This window comes from Bos indicus, chromosome 2, assembly GCF_029378745.1.
Source record: "Bos indicus isolate NIAB-ARS_2022 breed Sahiwal x Tharparkar chromosome 2, NIAB-ARS_B.indTharparkar_mat_pri_1.0, whole genome shotgun sequence".
In the NCBI taxonomy this organism is placed as follows: Eukaryota; Metazoa; Chordata; class Mammalia; order Artiodactyla; family Bovidae; genus Bos; species Bos indicus.
The window spans coordinates 111496642-111520536 of NC_091761.1; positions in this window are offsets into that span (position 1 = coordinate 111496642).

The following is a 23895-nucleotide window of genomic DNA, read 5'->3' on the forward strand; positions in this document are numbered from 1 at the left end:
GCTGGGAGGGATTGGGGGCAGGAGGAAAAGGGAACAACAGAGGATGAGATGGCTGGATGGCATCACTGACTCAATGGACATGAGTTTGAGTGAACTCTGGAAGATGATGATGGACAGGGAGGCCTGGTGTGCTGCAATTCATGGGGTTGCAGAGTGTCAGACATGACTGAGCAACTGAACTGAACTGAATCCCTTGTTCAGATTAATTGTTCAGAGTAATCCTTTATTATATTTCTAATGTCTAGTATCTCTGTGATGTCCATCTTTTTATTTTTTATTTTTGTTATTTGTCCCAGTTTTATTCTTGATTAGATTTGTTAAGGGTTTATAAATTGTATTAATTTTTTCAAAAACAATTTTTGTTCTGTTGAACCTCCACTATATGCTAATTTTCTATTTCACAAATTCTGTAATTTTTGTTTATTATTTTCTCCCTTTTACTCTGAGTTTATTTTCTATTTTTCTTTTCACATTTTTTGGATGGATATTTAAGTAATGTACTTGTTTCTAGTTCTGTTAACATCCATAAAGCAAAGCTTTATTTATATCCTACAATGTTAATTATGTAGTTTTTGTTCATTATTAGTCATTTCAAAATATGTTCTAATTTGTGGTGATATTTTATTATCAAAAAGAAATTGTGATTTTTGTCTAATTATAAATCACAATTAGATAAATTGTGATTTTATTTATCTAATTATAAATCACAATTAGATAAATATTTTATCCATGAGTTATTTAGCAGTACACTGCTTAATTTTCAGAAGTATTTTTATACTCATTATTTTATTAGGTCTTTTAAAAAGTTTTAAAAATAAATTTATATTTAAAAATAGTTTAGATTTACTGAAAAATGACAAAGATAGTACAGTTTCCACATGTCCTGTACCAACTTTTCCCTATTATCATCTAGCATTAGTGTGGTAAATTTGTCATAATTTATGAAATAATCATGTTACCGTATTATTAATTAAAGTCCACACTTTTTTCACATTTGCTCAGTTTTTACCTAATGTTCTTCTGCTGCTTCAGGATCCCATCTAGGATACCACATTATTTTTAAGTCATCAAGTTTCCTCAGACTCTTCTTGGCCATGGCAGTTTCTCAGATTTCCTTGTGCACATCACCGTGACAGGAGTACTGGTCATGTGCTTGGTAGAATGTACTTCAATCCGGAGTTGTCTGATGTTTCTCTCAGGGTTAGACAGGGACTTTTTTTTTTTTTAAGGTGGGGGAGACCACAGATTTAAAGAACCATTCTTAGCACAGCATATCAAGGATGCATACCATCAATATGACATCGTTGATGTTGCTTTCATCACCTGCTGAGGTAGTGTTCATCAGGTTTCTCCTTTGTAAAGTTATCTTCCCCCTCCCCATTTCCAAATGTCATCTTTAGAAGGAAGTCAGTATATACAGCTCACACTTAAGGAGTGGAGATTTATGCTCCATTTCCTTGAAGGTGACCCATCTACATAAATTATTTATAATTCTTCTGTGTGGAAGATTTATATTTTCTCCCCATTTGACATTTAGATCTATGATGCCTCTTGCATTAACTTCTGTGTAAGATATAAGGTATGTGGCTAGGTTCATATTTTTGGAGATGGACATTCAATTATTCTAGTATCACTTATTAAAGATACTATTCTGTCCCTATTGGCTTGCCTTTACATTTTGTCAAAAATTGGTTGATTATATTGATATGGGTCTATTTTTAGCCTCTCAATTCTGTTCTATTGATCTATGCATTTTTTTCTTCTGTCAACGTCACACTGTCTTTAATATTTAATCTTTGTATTAAGCCTTAAAGTTGGGTTGTGAGTCCTTCAATTTTGTTTTTTTCAGTACTGTGTTGGATATTCTTGGTGCTTTGTCTTTCCATATAACCTTTAGAATCATTTTGGTGTATATACTGAATTGATTGTTGAAATTTGATTGGGATTGCATTGGGTCTGTAGAATGAGTTGGAAAAAGATAACATCTTAGATGTTTAGTCTTCTACTAACTAAATATCCTATGTCCCAACTCAAGTGCACATGTACTATCTGTGCATTTATTTAGATCTTGTTTGACTTCTTTCATCATTGTTTTTTAGTTTTTTAGCATTTATTTGTTTGCATTCAGGGCCTGTACATATTTCTCTTTCACTCTTTCTCTTTTCCTCCATCACCCTTCCTTTCTTTCTTTCTTTCTTCTTTTTTTTTTGGTGTTACTGTATTTTTTTGTTTATTTCCAATTCTAACTGCTCATTGCTGGCATATAAGAAAGCAACTTTTATCAACTTTATATATCCTGTGACCTTGCTTTGTATCCTGTTCCCTTATTATTTTCAGAACTTTGTTATTGATTTTTTATGAGAAATCCTAGTCTGTAGTCCTATCTTGTAATGTCTTTATCTGGTTTTGGTAATAGAGTAATGCTAGTTCATAAAATGAATCATAAAATGTTCCTTTCTCTTATATTTTCTGTAATAAATTGTAGAGAAATTTGGGTATTATTTCCTTCTTAAATGTTTAATAGAAAGTGCCAAAGAAATAATCTAGGCTTGGAGCATTCTTTTTTGGAAGATTATCAATTATTGATTCAATTTTTTAAGATAGATAAAAAACTTATTCTGGTTATCTATGACTCCTTGGGTACATTTTAGTAGTTTGTGTCTATTTAAGAATTGGTTCATTTCACTTAAGTTATAAAATTTTTGGTCATAGATTTATTAACATTATTCCTTTATTATGTGTTTAATTTTCATAAGATCAGTTGTAATGATCCCTCTTTAATTTATGGTACTGGTAGTTTATGGCTCCTCTTTCTTTTTCTTGGTTAACTAGTCTAGCTAGAAGTCTATCCATTTTGCTGATCTTTTTCAAAGGACCAAGTATTGCTTTCACTGATTTTGCTTATTATTTACTGATTATAAATTTCATTTATTTCTGATCTTGTTTTATTACATCTTTTATTTTGCATAAGTTATGCTTAGAGTTATCTGCCCTATGACGATATAAGATTATTATTGGTCTTAGATAGTTCTTCTTTTTTAGCATATTTATTGCATGCTATAAAATTTGTTCTAAGAAGTGCTTTCTCTGCACTCCATCAATTTTGATAATTTGTATTTTCATTTTTACTAAGTTCAAAATATTTAGAAATTTACCCTAAGACTTATTTGTTCCATAAATTATTTAGGAAAGTTATGAAATAGTTGGGTAGTTTTCAGTTATTTCTAAATTTTTGATGTTTAGTTTAATTCTGGAGTTTCCCTTGGGCTCAGATGGTAAAGAAACTATCTGCAATGCAGGAGACCTGGGTTTGATCTCTGGGTTGGGAAGACCCCCTGGAGAAGGGAATGGCAACCTACTTAAGTATTCCTGCCTGGAAAATCCCATGGACAGAGAAGCCTGGCAGGCTGCAGTCTACTTTGGTTGGAGAATATATTTTATATAATTTCTAAGGTTTTAAATTTGTTAAGGCATGTTTTATGGTCCAGAATGCAATCTATCTCAGTGAATGTTCCAAAGAATTTTGAAAATGTTGTATGTTCTGCCATAATTGACTGGAATAATCTATAAATATTAATTAGCTCAAATTTGCTGTTAGTGATGGTCAGATCACTTATATATACTGATTCTCTGCCCATTTGATCTATCAATTACCGACAAATGGTTGAAATCTCCAATTGCTAAAGCCTCCACTATAAAAATAGACTAGACTTGTCTACTTTTCCTTTCAGTTCAATTAGTTCTGTTTAATGTATTTTGATGCCTTGTTGTTAGGCATATATAAAGTTATAATCTTATATAATCTAGAAAAAGTTAATTCCTTTATCATTATGTAATGGTTCTCTTACTCCTGATGATTTTCTTTGTTCTAAAGTTAGCTTTGACTAAAATTAACGTAGTTCATCTAGATTTCTTTTGGGTTAATGTTACTATGGTATATATTTCTCTGATGCTTTACTTTTAAACTGTATGTCTTTATATTTAGAGCAGATTTTCTGTAGACAATTGTCTTGTGATTCACTCGGACAATCTGTTATTTCACTGGGTTGTTTGGGTTATTCTTTTGGATCTTAAGAATCTTAGAAAGAGCCTAGTCAACCAAACTTTTGATCACACAAACTGAAGAATAAAAAAATCTTTCTCTTTTTTAAAATATTTTATCTATATAAATAATTGGCAAGTCTTATTTATATAATTACATTAAAGCTTTAAGCCACATACAACAATTAAATTTAGTAAAAACTAGATAAAGATTAAATAAACAGTATTACAACACAGCGAATTATATTGCATTTTATATTATAAAATAATTTTTGCTCTCACTAAAGTATTAAATATGTTTAAGTGAAATAATATTAAATATGTCTCTTAAAATCTTGGACTAATACTTTTGATATAATGATTTGGAGTTCTAGAAGTTTATATAATAATTGTTTTAATAAGAAATATCATTTATATCTCATGAATAAATTTAGATACAAATGGAAAAAATAGCATTATTGATTGTGCTTGCTGAATAATAACACTCCTTTTAATTCCCACATCAAATTAGACAAAGGTTTTATCTTTTTAATTTTGGAGTAAATTTCCTTCATTCATGTTGTCAATGTTGTCCTTCAGCCCCAATTAGAAGGAATTACATTTTTCATATTGTTTTGAAACTCTTTGGAAAATTCTTAAATTGATAATTCTGTTCCAAGTTTGTGAATATTCAGATGTAAACATTTTTATGAGATGTACTTTACTTTCAGCATAGTGATAAAAGTATTTTAAATGTTCTTTTTCAAAATGATCTTTATGTTTCATGAACTTTCCCTTTTCTGTTTTAAAATGTCATCTTTACCTTGAAAAGACAGATTAGGTGTGTTTATATTTTTTTTCAGAAATATCTACAAGGTAATTTATGGCTAGAAGGTCAAGTAAGGTTATAGGCAAGGTCAGAAATTTTGGAATACTAATCATTTTGAGCAAAATAAATTCATGACTCATATTTAAGTTCAATAACCTTTAAGTGTTTTGCCATAAAATGAATAGTTAACATTTTGTGAGTGTTCACTATGTGCCAGGCACAGTGCAGTGTGTTCTTTATACGCTTTATTTCATATTATTCCTCATAACTACTCTATCATCCCCCTTATTTCTCAACCCGGTTAGCTCAGTAGTTAAGTTGCTTGCCCAAGATCATGGAGAGTGTTTCAGGTCAGATTTTTCAGATAAAGTCTCTCAAAATAAAGATTTGTTTGTGCAAGTGACTTATTAAGAAAGTGTTTCCAGGATTCACGGTAAGGGAGTGTGGGGAACAGGAAAAATTAGAGAAGAAGCCAAGAAGGGTGCAATTTCAACAAAATCGCAGCCTTCCTCTGACCATGAAGGAACCTCTTGAGTATAAATTGCACAATTTGTTCAGCTTCAAAATACAGATGTCAGTTTTCATAATCTAGTCCACTCAGTAATAGCCACAGCACTTAGAAGGATAAGCTCTTAGGCAAGCTTTCTACCAGGTCTCCTAAGAAGGAGGCTTTTGTAGCCTCCTTGGGCCCTTTTCTCTGAAGGGAGTCACAAGCACATGTCTTTAAAAGAAAAGCAGATATAAGCTGGAGGATAAACACATAGAGCCTTCCAAAAGGATGTAAGAGGATTTGAGTTAGCATTTGCTATTATTGCATCCGTGTGTCCTAAGTCACTTCAGTGGTGTCCAACTGAAGGACGCCCACAGGTCTGTGGGACCCTGTGGAGTGTAGCCTGCCAGGCTCCTCTGTCTGTGGGATTCTTCAGGCAAGAATACTGAAGTGGGTTGTCATACCCTCCTTCAGAGAATCTCCCCAGCCCAGGAATCAAACCTGCATCTCTTAACATCTTCTACATTGGCAGGCAGCTTCTTTACCACTAGCACCAACCCAAGCAGTCTGGCTACATACCCCTGACTCTTGGTCATTATCCCAGACTTCTTGGAATAAGCAGCAAATCTCTGGGTAGGAGATAGACGTCCATGATCATTTCTCAATGATTTACATACACTATTAATACTTTATTTTAAAGGTATTTTTCTGATAAAATTTACAAGTCAGTGATGCCCTATACCATTTTTTTCCTTCTGACTCAAATTTTCACTGTAATGATTCACTCATGAATTACACATTAAGTGGATTTTACATGTGATGCTATCTCTGTAGTACCAGAATTATTTTAAAACTCTAATTAAAGGAGCAACCACCTAATTGAAGAAATGTATTTGTTTCCCAGTGTGAATTTAGATGTAGTTCAAAAAAATGACTGTCTAGGTCAAATGTGTGCATATGCTAACCTAACCAGTCCACCACTTGATATAACAGATATTCCTACAAACCAGAGTGATGTGGATATTGAAAAGAAAAATAATCTAAGGGCTCACTTGCCATCCTTGTCCTTGGGACCTAGAGTACTTTTTCCCACTGATGGCTCTGTGATGTAGTCATCATCAAGTGAATATCTAAGGGAATTATATGGGCACTGCTCTAGAGTAACAGTAAGGAGATGAAAGCAAGCAAATGGCCTTAGGGAGTAAGTACCCTCTTAGGGGGAAGGACAAGGGCCTGAGTCATGGGTCTACTTTGAGTTGTTAGGGTAAGCACAAGTTAGTGAGAGTTCTAATTTTTCCCTTCCATACCAAGAATCCCTTCTAAAATGATTGAACAACCCAGTGAGACAATTAGCATATGTTGGCAGACCATGAAGTGTAGGAAAACTGGGTGGTAAAGAATAGGTCGACATGCTCCATTCCAACTCCTTACTTGCTTTTTGGGAAAGGAACTCTTATCTCACTAACAAGGCCAGTTGGAAGCCTTTAGTTGTCCTAAGCACTGAAAAATAGCTGTAGCTTATATAGTACTAAATGCTAGTGCAATGCCATATAATATATGCCGTATACATATATACATGTATTGTATGTGTGTGTGCATTCAGTCATGTTGACTCTTTGCGACTCCATGGATTGTAGCCCACCAGCCTCCTCTGTCCATGGACTTTTCCAAGCAAGAATACTGAAATGGGTTGCCATTTCATCCTCCAGGGGATCTTTTGGACCCAGGGATCAAATCCATATCTCTTGTATCTCCTGCATTGGCAGGTTGGTTCTTTACCAGCTGAGCCACGGGAGAAGCCCATAGTATATACAGTAAATATTATTATTTCCATGTTATATCTGAGGAAACTGAGGCACAAGAAGATTAAGTATTTTGCACAAGATTGCACAGCTTCTTGGCAGAGGTAAATCTGAAAAGCAACCATTCCACGGCTTTAACTACTAAGATACATAAAGAGGGAGAAGGAAATAAGGACTTAGACTAAGAAGAGGTAAATATGGGGTGGCCTCATCTATATTTGTATAAAATTTTTATTTTATAAAATGATTCGCAAATAAGCATGAATATTCTTTATATTTTTGAAAATCTAAATAATTCACCATTTATACAAGTAAATTATTTTACCTTCCCTTTAGTATGAAATACAAATTATAAATAACACTAAACATTAAAAGAAGTGCTTGAAGATCTAAAAATATTTTCTCTGTGCTAATTTAATATATATATATATTTTTTTTTTTTTTGAAATTAACATATTTCAACCTTTTTTTTTTTAATTTTTTGCACTACCAGCTTGGACTGACAAAGACAAAGAGAGTCCAGGATGAAAAGAGGCTTCAGTCTCCCCAAACATTTTATGGGCATGCTGTAGAGAAAACTACTCAGTGAAAAACATAGTTTTCTTATTAAAAAGGAGGATAATTCAGAAAAGCAGAGTCAAGAGACCAGAGGACAAAGCTTAGAGACACAAAGAATTGCTCTAAGGGAGAACTGAGGCTTAATCAAACACATGCATCTGGTTAGATTTTAGAATTACCATGAGCCAGTGACCAAAACACACCCCTTGACTTTCTCCTCTCTTTTGAATAGGAATGCCCACTGCAGTTCAGTATGTTTCAGCATTGCATGTTGGAAGTGTACAGAGCAGATATTACTAACCTGTCCCTAACTGCTCAGGGATGCACATATATAAAAATTTAGTGGAGGAGTTGTATTTTTTTTTTTAACCATGCTCAGTGACATGCGGGCATGCTTATATTCTTTGGAGCCAAAGGTGGAGAAGCTCTATATAGTCAGCAAAAACAAGACCAGGAGCTGACTGAGTTCAGGTCATGAACTCCTTATTGCCAAATTCAGACTTAAATTCAAGGAAGTAGGGAAAACCACTAGACCATTCAGGTATGACCTAAATCAAATCCCTTACGATTAAACAATAGAAGTGAGAAATAGATTTAAGGGACTATATCTGATACAGTGCCTGATGAACTATGAATGGAGATTTGTGACATTGTACAGGAAACAAGGATCAACAACATCCCCAAGAAAAAGAAATGCAAAAAAGCAAAATGGCTGTCTGAGAAGGCCTTACAAATAGCTGTGAAAAGAAGAGAAGTGAAAAGCAAAGGAGAAAAGGAAAGATATACCCATTTGAATGCAGAATTCCAACTAATAGCAAAGAGAGATAGGAAAGCCTTCCTCAGTGATCAGTGCAGAGAAATAGAGGAAGGCAACAGAATAGGAAAGACTAGAAATTTCTTCATGAAAATTAGAGATATCAAGGGAACATTTCATGCAAAGATGAACACAATAAAGGACAGAAATGGTATGGACCTAACAGAAGGAGAAGATACTAAGAAGAGGTGGCAAGAATACACAGAAGAACTGTATAAAAAAATTATTCACGACCCAGATAATCACAATGGTATGATCACTCACCTAGAGCCAGACATCCTGGAATGTGAAGTCAAGTGGGCCTTAGGAAGAATCACTACAAACAAAGCTAGTGGAGGTGATGGAATTCCAGTGGAGCTATTTCAAATCCTGAAAGATGATGCTATGAAAGTGCTGCACTCAATATGTCAGCAAACTTGGAAAACTCAGCAGTGGCCACAGGACTGGAAAAGGTCAGTTTTCATTCCAACCCCAAAGAAAGGCAATGCCAAAGAATGTTCAAACTACCACACAATTCCACTCATCTCACATGCTAGCAAACTAATGCTCAAAATTCTCCAAGCAAGGCTTCAACAATACATAAACCATGAACTTCCAGATGTTCAAGCTGGTTTTAGTAAAGCCAGAGTAACAAGAGATCAAATTGCCAACATCCATTGGATCATTGAAAAATCAAGAGAGTTCCAGAAAAACATCTACTTCTGCCTTATTGACTACACCAAAGGCTTTGACTGTGTGGATCACAACAAACTGTGGAAAATTCTTCAAGAGATGGGAATACCAAACCACCTGACCTGCCTCTTGAGAAATCTATATGCAGGTCAGTAAGCAACAGTTAGAACTGGACATGGAACAACAGACTGCTTCAAAATAAGGAAAGGAGTACATCAAGTCTGTAAATTGACTCCCTGCTTATTTAACTTGTATGCAGAGTACATCATGAGAAACACTGGGCTAGATGAAGCATAAGCTGGAATCAAGATTGCTGGGAGAAATATCAATAACCTCAGGTATGCAGATGACACCACCCTTATGGCAGAAAGTAAAGAAGAACTAAAGAGCCTCTTGATGAAAGTGAAAGAGGAGAGTGGAAAAAGTTGGCTTTAAGCTCAACATTCAGAAAACGAAGATCATAGCATCTGGTCCCATCACTTCATGACAAATACATGGGGAGACAGTGAAACAGTGGCTGACTGTATTTTCCTGGGCTCCAAAATCACTGCAGATGGTGACTGCAGCCATGAAATTAAAAGACGCTTACTCCTTGGAAGAAAAGTTATGACCAACCTAGATAGCATATTCAAAAGCAGAGACATTACTTTGCCAACAAAGGTCTGTCCAGTCAAGACTATGGTTTTTCCAGTAGTCATGTATGGATGTGAAAGTTGGACTGTGAAGAAAGCTGAGCGCTGAAGAATTGATGCTTTTGAACTGTGGTGTTGGAGAAGACTCTTGAGAGTCCCTTGGACTGCAAGGAGATCCAACCAGTCCATCCTAAAGGAAATCAGTCCTGAATATTCTTTGGAAGGACTGATGTTGAAACTGAAACTCAAATACTTTGACCGCCTGATGCGAAGAACTGACTCATTTGAAAAGACCCTGATGCTGGGAAAGGTTAAAGGTGGGAGGTGAAGGGGATGACAGAAGTTGAGATGGTTCAATGGTTGGATGACTCAGTGGACATGAGTTGAGTAAACTCCGGGAGTTGGTAATGGACAGGGAGGCCTGGCATGCTGCAGTCCATGGGGTAGCAAAGAGTTGGACACGACTGAGCAACTGAACTTAACTGAGTGACATGCGGGATCTCTCTGAGAAGGGATTGAACCCATGCCTCCTGCAGTGGAGGCACAGAGTCCAAACCACTGGACCACCAAGGAATTCCCAGAAGGAGCTATATGTGATGAACCACACTGAAGGGTTTTATCTACAGCTGAAATGATTTAGATAATGAGATCCTAAATATCAAGCATGAGCCAGATACTAAAACAAGATGAGATTTTGGTGATTTTTGAGAGAGGTAAGATGTATTTTGCATGTGGGAGATATATGAATCTTTGGTGCCAGAAGGTGTATTGTGATTTCCAGCTGAGAATCTTGAATATATTCACTGTTGAACACTTGCTGTTTCTCTACACTGGCCAGAGGAAAATTATACCTTACATAAAATAATGTCAGATGACATGCCTGGAAATATAATTAGGATTTTATCACAAGCTCCATCATGTGTGGGCACACGAGCTGCCAGGTTGGAATTTAAAGTTTCCTCAAGTCAGATGGAAATAGAAATGGATATCTAATGCCCTTTGATATGATGATTATAGATTTAATTTCCAATGATGCAAAAAATCATTTTTTCTTTGAAATAGATAATGCTCCACCAGATTTTTAAAACTGAAGTATAGACTTACAATGTTGTGTTAATTTCTGCTGTACATAAAAGTGATTCTATATGTGTGTGTGTGTGTATATATATATATATATATATATATATATACACATATACACATTCTTTTTTATATAGGTAGGCTACAGTCCATGGGGTCGCAAAGAGTCAGACATGACTGAGCAGCTTCACTTTCACTTATACATTCTTTTTATATTCTTTTCCATTATGCTTTATCACAAGATATTGAATATAATCTCCTGTGCTATACAGTAGGACCTTGTTTATCCATCCTATATACAATAGGATGTTTTAACAAAGCATTTGGACAGTAATTTGAAATAGAGGATTTATTTGGCAAAAACAGAACTATGTTTAAAACACTGGTGAAAGAAATCAAAGAGGACACTAATAGATGGAGAAATATACCATGTTCATGGATCAGAAGAATCAATATAGTGAAAATGAGTATACTAGCCAAAGTAATCTATAGATTCAATGCAATCCCTATCAAGCTACCAATGATATTTTTTTCACAGAACTAGAATAAATAATTTCACAATTTGTATGGAAATACAAAAAACCTCTAAAAGCCAAAGCAATATTGAGAAAGAAGAATGGAACTGGAGGAATCAACCTGCCTGACTTCAGTCTCTACTACAAAGCCACAGTCATCAAGACAGTATGGTACTGGCACAAAGACAGAAATATAGATCAGTGGAACAAAATAGAAAACCCAGAGATAAATCCATGCACCTATGGACACCTTATCTCTTACAAAGGAGGTAAGAATATACAATGGAGAAAAGACAATCTCTTTAATAAGTGGTGCTGGGAAATCTGGTCAACCACTTGTGAAAGAATGAAACTAGAACACTTTCTAACACCATACACAAAAATAAACTCAAAATGGATTAAAGATCTAAATGTAAGACCAGAAATTATAAAACTCCTAGAGGAGAACATAGGCAAAACATTTTCCAACATAAACCACAGTAGGATCCTCTATTATCCACCTCCCAGAATATTGGAAATAAAAGCAAAAATAAACAAATGGGACCTAATTAAAATTAAAAGCTTCTGCACAACAAAGGAAACTATAAGCAAGGTGAAAAGACAGCATTCAGAATAGAAGAAAATAATAGGAAACAAAGAAACTGACAAAGACTTAATCTCAAAAATATACAAGCAACTTCTTCAGCTCAATTCCAGAAAAATAAACTACTCAATCAAAAAGTGGGCCAAAGAACTAAATAGACATTTCTCCAAAGAAGACATACAGATGGCTAACAAACATATGAAAAGATGCTCAACATCACTCATTATCAGAGAAATGCAAATCAAAACGACAATGAAGTACCATTTCATGCCAGTCAGAATGGCTGCTATCCAAAAGTCTACAAGCAATAAATGCTGGAGAAGGTGTGGAGAAAAGGGAACCATCTTACACTGTTGGTGGGAATGCAAACTAGTACAGCCACTATGGAGATCAGTGAGGAGATTCCTTAAAAATTTGGAAATAGAACTGCCATATGACCCAGCAATCCCACTGTTGGGCATGCACACCAAGGAAACCAGAATTGAAAGAGACATGTGTACCCCAATGTTCATTGTAGCACTGTTTATAATAGCCAGGACATGGAAGCAACCTAGATGTCCATCAGGAGACAAATGGATAAGAAAGCTGTGGTACATATACACAATGGAATATTACTCAGGCATTAAAAAGAATACATTTGAATCAGTTCTAATGAGGTGGATGAAACTGGAGCCTATTATACAGAATGAAGTAAGCTAGAAAGAAAAACACCAATACAGTATACTAATGCATATATATGGAATTTAGAAAGATGGTAACAATAACCCTGCATGCAGGACAGCAAAAGAGACACAGATGTATAGAACAGTCTTTTGGACTCTGTGGGAGAGAGAGAGGGTGGGACAATATGGGATAATGGCATTGAAACATGTAAATTATCACATGTGAAATGAATCACCAGTCCAGGTTTGATGCATGATACAGGGTGCTCGGGGCTGGTGCACTGGGCTGATCCGGAGGGATGGGATGGGGAGGGAGGTGGGAGGGGGGTTCAGGATGGGGAACACATGGGGAACACATGTCAATGTATGGCAAAAGCAATACAATATTGTGAAGTAAAATAAATAAATAAAACTGAAAAAGAAAAAGAAAAAAAATAAAGTTAATATAGAAAAATGGAAGGAAAAAAACAGAACTATGTTCAGCAACGTGGAACTGAACATTATTTTTCATACAAAGTGAAAAGCACATTGTATTTCCTTCCTGACCCACTTGCCTAGTCCCCATCTCTTCAAGAGAGAAAAGCTTCATCTAAATTATTTCATCTGATTGATGACTACTTTATTGCTACTTCTGTCTTGGATATTCCTTTGGAAAAGGTGTATGGATTCATTACATATTCTAATGTATTGTCTATAGATTATAAGATAAAGTCAAGCATGTATCTACTGATACTTTTTAAGTTGACCTGTCGTTATACTTAGAAATGTCTCTTAATAGTAGGCTTCCCTGGTGGCTCAGATGGTAAAAACTCTCCTGGATCTCAGGATACCTGGGTTGGGAAGATCCCCTGGAGAAGGAAATGGGCACCCAATCCAGTAGTTTTGACTGGAGAATTCCATGGACAGAGGAGCCTGTCAGGCTATAGTCCATGGGGTTGTAAACAGTCAGGCATGCCTGTGCAACTATCACTCACTCACATCTGCTAATCCCAAACTTTCTCCCGTACCCTTTTGACCCTTGGCAACCACAAATCTGTTCTCTAGGTGTGTGGATACTGCACCAGATTTGTGCTCCCTATAATGAAAGCGGCTTTCTCCTCACTTTTTCAGTGAGGTGAGCATTGTGACTCACTTCTGGTCAGTGGACTCAGGATGAAAGTGGTATGTGCCCTTCTTAAGCCTGGCACATAAAAACTTTCAGTCAGTCTTCCATTTCTCTCTTCTTTCCTTCTGGACAAGTTTGTCCTTGTCCAGACTCACCTTGAAAGCTCTGTGTTGAAGACAGCAGAAATTCTATTACCCTGAGAAATTATGCTGGAACATCATGCATCAATAAAACACCAAGATATGGCACATGATTGAAAACAATAACATTTTGGAATAAGGTATTTTTATGTTTGTTAAGATTTAGTGATTTCCCAAAGAACATATTGCCGGCTTTCCTTTGGTTCAAGATAGTAGTAGTCTGTCTGGTCAGATTTTTTTCCCATTCCCCACTTAGATGAAAATATAACAACCAATTAGCAGTAGCTTTTACTGTTCAGATGATTATTAGATCTATTCTTTTCTTTCAATCTCCATGTCAGAAGAAAGTGTTAGTTGCTCAGTTGTGTCCGACTCTGCAACCCCCAGACTGTAGCCCACCAGGCTCCTCTGTCCATGGGATTTTTCCAGCCAAGAATACTGGAGTGGGTTGTCATTTTCTTCTCCAGGGGACTCTTCCTGACCCAGGGATTGAACCAGGTCTCCTGTGTTGCAGGCAGACTCTTTAGCATCTGAGCCACCACGGTCATCAACCTAATGCAGATTTTAATTATCTCTTCTCTGGATAACTACAATAGCCCTCCACCTGTTCTTATACCCTCCTTACTGTCTCCAAGTGGTAGTCAGAGATCAAATGGATCTTTTCAATTTGATCATGGTTCCCATCACATCCATTCATAGCTTCCTATTGTTAAGATAAAGTCCTTAATATTCCAAAGTCCCCTGAGGTTTGTCTTGTCTGACCCTTGTGTACCTCAGCAGCTTCATCACAGACTGCCCTTGCTCTCACTGCTCTTTCTTGAGCCACATATCAGTTCCTAGAAATGTTTTCCTTTCATAGAAACTCAGCTTACAAATCATTTCCTTAGAGAAGACTTTCCTATAATCACAAATTAATTAAGATTCTTTCATTTATGCTTTAGCATTATCTTACTTTCCTTCATAACATTTTTCTAACTTTGAAAAAGTTTTAAGTATGCAATTATTTTGTTTTAATCTTTAACCAGGTATTATATCCATGTGGTTTATAAATTATTTTTAAAACATAGTAAAATAAATGTGTAACATCAGAGTAGAAACTAAACTTTTGCAAGTGATCTGAGGGTCTAGTTTTTCCATGTATTGAATTCTGGTATGTATTTGGTATTACCCAGATCTGGTATTATCTGAGTCTATTTTTGAATTTTCTATTTTGGTCCATAGGTGCCATTCTGTTTTAGTTCATAATATTATTTTTCTTACTACTTGATTTTGCACTATTAAATATTTTTGTAGTGTAATTACTTGATTTATTGGCTTCAAATGAGATCCCTTTTCACACCAATATTACAAATAATGCATCAGTGAATTTATCCTGCTTTCAATGTCTCTCCCCCTTTCCCTCCATTCCTTTAGTTGTTATAATTTCTACATAATGCATTTATTATTGTCAGTCACTTTAAATCCTATATTATAAAAAAAATTTGGTTCCATCATTAAATAATTTAACCTTTATCATCAATCTTTTTATCAGTGTCCTTGTTATCCCTTATTTGATTGATGTGGCCCGAGGAATAGAGAAAGATGGAGAAGCATGGAAGATGAATCTTCTGGAAGTGTAAAGTGAATGCATCCAACACCGTAATTGACAGGAATCTTGCCTCCTAAACTTCAGAGGGAAAAAGTAAAGACAGAAATGGGCTAAAGTATATGAAAAAATAAAAAATGTCTATGTAGAGAGGTTCTGATAAGAAGAAGGTCTTTGGAGAAGCTGAATGAGAAAACTGGCTGGTGAGGTGACTATTGTCAGAGAGGAAAATAACTAATTTGGGTTTTTTTTTCCCCTAATTTCAGAGTGAGGAAACTTCTAAATGATGACAGGATCCAGGTTATGACCATGAGAGTAAATGGTTGAAATGGAATTGAAAAGAAGCTCATTAGATATGAAGAAGTCAAGCAACTGAAAGTTCAGAGTCTTGAAAGGGTCACTGATGCAGATTGAAGAGATCAAATCATCTAGGGAAATGGCAAGAATTGGAGTTGGGAGGAAGACTACTGGCGAGGTGGTATGGGCATCAGAGGAATAGAGAGTTTTACATGAAGATGGAAGAATAATTGTCTGGAAGCCATCTTGAGGAGGGCTTCCCCAGTGGCTTGATTGGTAAAGAATCTGCTTGCAATTCAGGGGACCACCCGCAATGCAGGAGATCCAAGTTCAGTCCTTGGGTTGAGAAGATCCCCTGGAGAAGAAAATAGCAACCCACTCCAATATTCTTGCCTGGGAAATCCAGAGGAGCCTGGTGGTCTACAGTCCCTGGGGTTGCAACGAGTCAGACACGACTTAGTAACTAAACCCCCATCACCACCAGAAAAGAGGAAAGAAAAAATCAGCCTCCTTTCTTTACGGTGCAGAGAGCTGGTAAAGCTTTGAAAGCTTTGAAGCTGGGCAGTGAAGCTGCTGCTTTCTGAAAAGATGGAGAAGCTTGGGAAGTGGAGTCTTCTGAGGCATGTCATGTTTCATTTAAATGCAAACTATTACAATTTTGATATGATGAAATGGGAGTTCCAGAGAACACAGTTAAGGAGGAAAATAAAAGAAGGAAGTTGGGCTAAAGGAGAAATAATTTCACCAGGGATGAATGTTTGGGAAAGTCCAGATCCCTGGAGAGACTTTCATCAGTACAACATCTGACATACAGGGGTGCGTTTGGCTCTTTGAATGTTCACAACTTGAAGGTTTGTATGTAAGGGACTTACTGTACTTCTCTTTAACAATACACTAAATGACAAATAATGGACTTAATTGATTTCTTATATATATCACTCAGGAAAGTGAAAGTGAAGTCGCTCAGTTGTGTCCGACTCTTTGCTACCCCATGGACTGTAGCCTATTAGGGTCCTCTGTCCATGGGATTTTCCAGGCAAGAGTGCTGGAGTGGATTGCCATTTCAAGAGAATGGCAAAAGCAACATGCTTTTGACACCACAGTTTGCTCTTTCCCAATAATGTGATCGGTTAATATTCACTGCACTAAATGTCAACACTGGATGGAAAAATTGGATTGATAATGTAACAGGGCCAATCTGAAGAAATTTCATGTAGGAAATGCCTTAGCAGAGCATCCTGAATAAAATGTAGGCAGTTGAATCAGGAAGAAAATGAAATGTTGTTCAAGCTCCTACAATGAACTCAGCAATAATAAACAGAAAAGACTGTCCTTGTCTCCAGTGAAAGAGTTCCTGCCCCTTTTAGACTTATTGCAGGGAGGAAACTCGGTGTATCCTTTAAGTTACAATGTCAGGAAATAAACAATTAAAATAAAAAATAAACTATACCTTCAATAAGTGCTGTGGTAGTTCTGGGAAGGAAGCAGGGCAGTGTGTTTTGGACAAACTATATGAACATTAAGAATACTCTTTACCACTTCTCTGCATAAATGTTGTGATGAAGCAAGCAAAGAGCTTCATGACTTTCAAGTCCATAAAATGTTAATGAGGTAATATTTGTGAAAATATAAATTGCAAGGCTCTGTGTAAATGTCCAGTGCTATTTCTTTATTAACAGTGCTCATCATAATTAAGCGAGTATTTAGGAATACCATCAGAAGCAGCGAAGAGAATTGTAGAAGCTAAATGATACAGTGAAACAAATTTAAAAGCTGAAAAAGAATTCTTAGGTGGCTGAAGTCTGTGATCTCAGGGATATTTGCTTTCATGATTAATTTTTTTAATGAAATGGATGATCCAAGGCTTTGAAACTATTTTTTCCTGTTTAGAATTTTGTTTTACTGTAGTCATGTTTATTGTGATGGGTTCTGCTTGCATTACCTAATGATGGGCCGAATTGTTTATCTTTAACATAATTGCTTCCACAGTCATTACTAAAAACTGGAAAAAGTACATTAGACTCCTAGTAGAAATAATATGTTGCTCCAGGGTGATATGTGGGAAAAGATTATTACAGAAATATGCATGCTCTAGAAAAAAGGACTTTTTTTGTAGGAAAAAAAAAAATTTGTGTTTTCCTTTGCAGCTATGGCTCTTAAGACATTTAACTGAAAGATCATATGTTTATTATGATGATGATCAATCTGTGTTTCTAATCATCACTAAAAAGATACAGTCATGGCTTGGATATTACTTTGTTTCATATTATATGATATTTAAATATGTGACAGTTGTGCTATTCTTACACTGAAACGTAGGAATTGACTTACTGAGCAGAAACGTACTACCAAATATGGATAAAATTTCCATATAGCAAATGTTATAGGATTTACTGTAAGAAAATAATGGAATGTCATTAAATGTATCTGTTATTGGAAATTACTGGCATTTGAGTGTGATGTTTCAGTCAGGTGGTTAAAAGGAAGTTTGTGGCAGTTGGACGCAATAGAAACAGACACTGAGATGAGTAAGGGGTGAAAACTTAGACATCAAAACCTGAGAAAGGAAGCAAGAGGAAGAAGAACTGGGCAGAGAATGAAGCTGAACTTGGGTACAAGTTCGACAAAGTCAAAGCACAAGCTGGAATCAAGATTACTGGGAGAAATATCAACAACCTCAGACATGCAGATGATACCGGCCTTACAGCAGAAAGCGAAGAAAAACTAAAGAGCCTCTTGATGAATGTGAAGAGGAGAGTGAAAAAGTTGGCTTAAAACTCAACATTCGGAAAACTAAGATCATGGCATCCGGACCCATCATTTCATGGCAAATAGATGGGGAAACAATGGAAGCAGTGCCAAACTGTATTTTCTTGGGCAGATGGTGACTGCAGCCATGAAATTAGAAGATGCTTGCTCCTTGGAAGGAAAGCTATGACCAACCTAGACAGCATATTAAAAAGCAGTGATATTACTTTGCCAACAAAGTTCATCTAGTCAAAGCTATGGTTTTTCCTGTAGTCATGTACGAATGTGAGAGTTGGACTATAAAGAAAGCTGAGCACTGACGAATTGATGCTTTTGAACTGTGGTGTTGGAAAAGACTCTTGAGAGTCTCTTGGACTGCAAGGAGATCCAACCAATCCATCCTAAAGGAGATCAGTCCTGGGTGTTCATTGGAAGGACTGATGTTGAAGCTGAAACTCCAATACTTTGGCCACCTGATGCGAAGAACTGACTCATTTGAAAAGACCCTGATGCTGGGAAAGATTGAAGGTGGGAGGAGAAGGGGACAACAGAGGATGAGATGGTTGGAGGGCATCACTGGCTCAATGGACATGAGTTTGAGCAAGCTCTGAGAGTTGGTGATGGACAGGGAAGCCTGGCGTGCTGCAGTCCATGGGGTCGCCAAGAGTCAGACACAACTTAGTGACCGAACATCTCTAAATGTTTTTTTGAGTCCTTTTGTTGTTGTTTGTTTTTTGTGTGTATATGTTTGTTTGAGGAGAGGGGATAAGAACTCTTAATGTGAGATCTCTACTATCTTAATTTTTTAAGTGTGCTCTATGGTAGGTTTGATAGGTGCTGTGCTTTACAGCAGATCTCTAAACTTATTCATCTTGCATAATGGAAAGTTTATGCCGAATGAACAGCTCCCCATTTTCTGCTCCTGGTAATCACCATTCCATTCTTTATTTCTATGAGTTTGACTATCTTAGGTAACCCATGAGTGGAATCATGCAGTGTTGGTACTTATGTGACTGGTTTACATTTTTTTAAGTTTGCAAAACAGTATCAAGAGAAAAGAAGATTAAAAATGTAAGAATAAAAAATGCATTATTGCTATAATGACTTATTTGGTGGGTAAGTAGATGCAATGAAGTACAAAATAACAATGAGTGGTGAGAGCTCTATTCCCAAGACCATGTCTACCCGAAGACATCTTATATTTACTGATAGTGATGGCAAAGTCACAGTTTATAGCCTGTGCTGGCTATGATGTCATAGAGGCTAACTTCTCCCCCAGAGTGAATTGAGATAATTTCACAGTTTTGTGGAAGAAAGAGGTAAAGTTCATTGAGCTCTTAACTATATGCCAGATACTGAACTTGGTATTTTTTGAGAGAGGAGACAAAATTAGGTTATGTGATTTGCCTGATATTTTACAGTTCACCTCAAATTTCCTTTCCTGCTTTGAAACATGACCAAAATGACTCCATAGTGAGAAGTCCTTTATGGAAAGAGCTTACAGAAGAGAAGGCTGTTGCTGAGAATTTGATGTAGTCTGATCTGTTAGAGTTCATCAGGGCTTGACTCTTCTCAGGACCTGGGCCTGACATTAAAAGATAGCTAGGATTCAGGAATAAGAGCACTGGCCATGCTCTTCCTGCCAAGTTCACACCATCCTTCTGCTAGCTCCAGTTGGAACCCCAGTGTTCTTAGTGGTTCTTAGTTCTTTTGGGTTCTGGGGATTTCAAAGCAGATCATTTACTTATTCAAATATTAATGGATTATATCATAGGTGGATGAAACTGGAGCCTATTATACAGAGTGAAGTAAGCCAGAAAGAAAAACACCAATACAGTATACTAATGCATATATATGGAATTTAGAAAGATGGTAACAATAACCCTGTGTACGAGACAGCAAAAGAGACACTGATGTATAAATCAGTCTTATGGACTCTGTGGGAGAGGGAGAGGGTGGGGAGGTTTGGGAGAATGGCATTGAAACATGTATAATATCATGTATGAAACGAGTCACCAGTCCAGGTTCGATGCACAATACTGGATGCTTGGGGCTGGTGCACTGGGACGACCCAGAGGGAGGGTATGGGGAGGGAGGAGGGAGGAGGGTTCAGGATGGGGAACACATGTATACCTGTGGTGGATTCATTTTGATATTTGGCAAAACTAATACAATATTGTAAAGTTTAAAAATAAAATAAAATTTAAAAAAAAGGAAGGTACCAAAAATAAAATATAAGATATTCAAGAGCTACTGATTTTCTTTCATTCTGAAACTCACCCAAATTCCTCCAATTCAGAAATATATAGGGAACCCCTTGAAGTGGCCATTGGTTATTTCTACCTGCTTAGCATCTTTCCCTCTTTTTCTGGTAACTGAGTACCCCTTCACATTCTTTGTGGTGTCCATTCTATAAGACTTGGAAAGGAATAAGCACAACCATAAGAAAGTGATTTCTTGGTAATAATACTTCACCACTGTAGATGATGAGTAAAAGGAGTGACCATTAATCAGCAATTTCTCTTCTTCTTCTTCTGCTTTAGAATGCAGAAAGTAAAGGGAGCTCCCTCTACAATCCTGCCTTTTCTGCTGGGAGCAATCATGAAAGATTTCTCATGTGGAATGACTATTTGAGAGATGGAGAGCATAAGAGTCAGGCATCCCTGGACTGGGCTATGCCTGAAGGAAAATATTTCTTTTTTATTTTTCAGTTACACAAACCAGTGAAGTTCTTTACTTTGCTTAATCTGGTTGCAACTGTCTTTCTGTTTTCCTGTAGCTTGTAACCAAATGAGGCTTGACTACTGTGTAGACTTTTCCTTGAAAAAGTGATGTAGGGGAGAGAAAGAGAAAATAATATTATTCTAAGTACCTATTTTGCAATGTACTGTGCAAAAATTAGACACTATTACTTCATTAATTAATACATGTTCTTTATTTATGAAGAAAGAGAGGACAAAAGTAGGTTATGTGATTTGCCTAGTGTCTCACTCTAAGTTACAGATGCAAGCCCAACCTAAACTCCACATCTAATATACCATGTTGCCTCCTCATGTTGCAATTATATTTCATATGCAAATGCAGCTGTATATATATGAAAATAATATTAGAATTGAAGCAATACTGAGAACTATTGCTATAAAAAGAACAAAACAGATTGTGTTGGAGAGAAATGAGTCAGAAAGGAACTTACAATGCAGTCCAGAGCTGTCCAGAGTTCTGACCTCTGTCTAGCTGTCTCTGACAATTAGTCCTTAGATAAGTTGCCATTTTTCCTACACCAAAGCCTTATTCACTCTCATCCATCTAACGTTTACTTCCCTGCCTCTTCTAATGAAAGTAGTGAACTCTGTTAGACTGGCTTATGCAGATAATTTGAAGTCATCTAGACCTCAGTTCAATTTTCAGTACTTCTGCTGATGAATCTTACATCTTTGAACAAGTCATATAATCAAAGACTCAATTTTCTCATCTATAAAAGAGGAATAAACCAGGAGTTGCATGACTGGAATACTTGTTGTTCAGTCTCTCAATTATGTTCAGACCTTTGCGACCCCATGGACTGAAACACGCCAGACTTCCCTGTCTTCACCATCTCCTGGAGTTTGCTCAAACTCATGTGCATTGAGTCAGTGATGCCATTCAACCATCTCATCCTCTGTCCCCCTTCTCCTCCTGCCCTCAATCTTTCCCAGCACCAGGATCTTTCCCAGTGATCTTTCCCATCTTTGCATCAGGTATTCAAAGTATTGGAGCTTCACCTTCAGTATCAGTCCTTCTGATGAATATTCAGGGTTGATTTCCTTTGGGATTGATTGGCTTGATCTTCTTGCTGTCCAAGCGACTGGAATATAGAAGGAACTAAAAAAATGTTCGCTCTCTTGTTACCTTCTGCACTTATGAAATAAAACTTGAAAAAATGGGGAAACGTTTATGGGCAGAATCACTTTTGAAGTGATATTTGCTGTGACAAAATTTTACCTATAGGTGTTTTCAGCACTGTGTTATAAGTTCCCATTTTCATTTACAAAAGCTTTGTCTTCATGCATTTAAATATTTGCAGCCTCCCATGTAAATTGTACTCTAGACACCCACTAATTTGCAGAAGAAATTATTCCATCCCAACTGAATCAAACTGATTTTGGATAGCAATTTGCCCATCTCCCTTCTTATCTTGTCTCTTACATGATAATGCTGTCATTTACAAAAATAAGAGCAAAGCAAATTGGATTATTTCTAATTATACATATGTATTTTTTCCAGCAGGAATGGCAGCAATTGGCATCGAGGATAAATGGATTTAAACCACAAATACAGTCAGGTAGAGAATGTAGATGATAATTTTAGCTTTCAAAATATGCATTCAAAACAAACATTAGCTTGACAATGTAATTTCCACATTTCAAGTTTTGCATTAAAAAGCTAAGTATAAGCTCCAGTTTCTACATACCTGAGAAAACAGATCCTAAGAGGACTTAAAACACATGGAATAAAGATGTACTTGCTCTCCCACTTAGAAGTTTGTGTTTTCTTTTAAATCTCCCAATTTTCCACATTTGTTGTTGTTCAGTCTCTCAGTTGTATCCAACTCTTTGTGACCCCATAGATTGCAGCACACCATACTTCCCTGTTCTCCACTATCTCCCAGAGTTTGCTCAAATTCATGACCATTGAGCCAGTGGTGCTATCCAGTCAACTTATCCTTTGTCATCTCCTTCTCCTCCCGTCCTCAATTTTTCCCAGCATCAGAGTCTTTTCCAATGAGTTGGCTCTTCACATCAGATGGCCAAAATATTGGAACTTCATCATCAGTTTTTACCAATGAGTAGTCATGTATGGATGTGAGAGCTGGACTATAAAGATAGCTGAGCACCGAAGAATTGATGCTTTTGAACTGTGGTGTTGGAGAAGACTCTTGAGGGTTCCCTGGACTGCAAGGAGATCCAACCAGTCAATCCTAAAGGAAATCAGTCCTGAATATTCATTGGAAGAACCAATGCTGAAGCTGAAACTTCAATACTTTGGCCACCTGATGTGAAGAATTGATTTATTGATAAAGACCCTGGTGCTGGGAAAGATTGAAGGAAGGAGAAGGGGATGACAGAGGATGAGATGGTTGGACGGCATCACAGACTCCATGGACATGAGTTTGAGGAAGCTCCAGGAGTTGGTGATGGACAGGGAGGCCTGGCAGGCTGCAGTCCATGAGATTGAAAAGAGTTGGACATGACCAAGCAACTGGACTGAACTGATTCAGTGCTGATTTCCTTTAGGATTGACTGGTTGGATCTCCTTGCAGTACTAGGGACTCTCAAGTGTCTTCTCCAGTACTGGAATTCAAAAGCCTCAATTCTTCAGCACTC